Consider the following 2,452-nt stretch of genomic DNA (forward strand, 5'->3'; position numbering starts at 1 on the left):
TTACTTATCGTCCAGTTTGATCTATCAAACATCTCTGATGTGACACTATACACTTGTCCTTGACCAACATTTAGGAGGAAATATGCAAGTTGTTCTTCAACTGAGATGGTCTTTGTGGCTGATAAAAACCCTTTACTAGTAAGTATATCTGCGAATTTGTGAAATACCAGTTGGTTCATCCTATACACTTTCCAAAATTTAACTGGAGATTTGTCTAGTGCCTTTTGCAAATACAATGGACCATTCATCCCACAAGAACGTGGTACACGTCTGTTGCAATGGTACAAATAGTATCTTTCCATGGCGATCAACAAAGTTGTGAATGCAACCATAGTTGCAACCTTTTCATCGTTTGTCATAGTATCCATGGAAATCGACAAATTCAATTGTCTAAAATTCATAAACACCAGTAAACATCAATCTTCAATCATAACCTATTTGCAATCACACCTATAAACAACCATATTCATCCACATTCCCACATCCTACATTCATCCACATTACCACATCCTACATTCATTGACATTCCCACATCCTACATTCATCCACATTCCACATCCTACATTCATTGATATTCCCACATCCTACATTCATCCACATTACCACATCCTACATTCATTGACATTCCCACATCCTACATTCATCCACATTCCACATCCTACATTCAATCACATCCTACATTCATCCACATTCCACATCTTACATTCAATCACATCCTACATTCATCCACATTCCCACATCCTACATTCAATCACATCCTAGATTCATCCACATTCCACATCCTACATTCAATTACATCCTACATTCATCCACATTCCACATCCATACTCAAAACACCATATTCATCTATGCAATATATAAACACAACAACATATCAAATTTAAATACAAACCATATTAATAAGTCTTGCAACGTCATAATTCAAATATCATGTCTACTACATAATAATATTCCAAAAAAATAGTGTATTTATAACGCATTACAATTAGTTTTCAAAACAAAATTTAAGCTACTCGACCCGCTCTTCCACTGTCATTTCCATAGATATGACTTCTTAGTTGGTGTATCCAACTATGAAGGAGCGCGATACTTCAATTCTGTAGGCAAGTTCGGGATTTCCCTGAGGGATTTGACGCAATCTCTTACAATATCGTCTTTCATCATGAAATTCTCAAATGTTTTAGCAATTCGATCTATTGCATCAAAGATTCTGCTACTAGTGTCATTATCGGGCACTTCGGTTCTCTTTCTACGACGACTTGAAGATGACCGTTTACTTCTTTCAGATTGATTACCTAGAGACTCATCCATGCTTAATAATGGTGATGGAGTATCCCTAACTATATCCACATCCTCTGGCTCATCCATCGGGACATGTTCCGATTCACGGATCACCTCATCGCCCTGATCTACAAAGGTTGCAGCTCCTGACCCTACCGCTATTGTGTTTCCCACCACCACAGCTAATTTGTTGTATAGGGAGCAGCCTTCACGTCTGTACTTCTCAGCATCTTTATGCTCCTACAAGAATAAAACATCATTTAGACGTCTTGGAATAGAGTTATATTAACGCGGAAAACATAAAAAATATTTTATAGTACATCATGTAGTCGAGCCATACAGATTTACTGACCTTTATGTAATCAAGCCATACAAAATTACATGCAGTAACTCGTTGTGTGGTTGCATCCCAACCAAACACACTAGTGTTGATACAACTCGTTACCGTTTGGTATGTTTTCTTCTATGTTCTTGTTCGATTCTTCACCTGCTTAACAGTTTTTTTCATGACTGTGTCTTCATTGAACTTATTTACATAGTCCATGTATACCTCATGCTTCCACACCCCGTTAGGCAACTTGTTCCCTAGATTGACCTGCGCGACCAAGAGATCGAGCATTTTGCTATCATCATCGAATGTCCAAATATCATATGTTCGACCACTTGGTTGTCTTCTTGCAACCATGTATAATCTAAATCCGAGACGGTCCTCACGGAAAAAACTTTATTAGATAACCTTTACTCGTCACGGAAACACAAACCATAAAAAAAAATTACCAACACAAACCAAAAAAATACCATGTGGTGGATATGTATAATACCCGAATCTCCTCACCACATGACAAAAACATTCCATAGCACTTCAAAAATTCTCAACAACATTCTCACACATTTTAAGATGATCTAAGGGGACCATAGAATTTATTTCGAAGAACTTAGTTCACGCATGGGAGGTGACCATAGAATTTATTTCGAAGAACTTGTTTTAAGGGGTTGAAAAAGCAAGTAAAACAATTCCGATTGATTTGTTTACTCCTATTGCTTGGATGTGATGAGTTTTTATCCCATGCATCGGATGATCGATGCTATACAACTGACATAATTTGCCAAGGACAATATCATAGTGAATCATCAAGTTTAGGGTTCATATGAGATAGAAATAAAGCGACAA

Source organism: Aristolochia californica, unplaced genomic scaffold (assembly GCF_029961685.1).
Source record: "Aristolochia californica isolate CCGP_79_NKW_82.1479 unplaced genomic scaffold, dmAriCali1.0.hap1 SCAF_11, whole genome shotgun sequence".
NCBI classification, from domain to species: domain Eukaryota; kingdom Viridiplantae; phylum Streptophyta; class Magnoliopsida; order Piperales; family Aristolochiaceae; genus Aristolochia; species Aristolochia californica.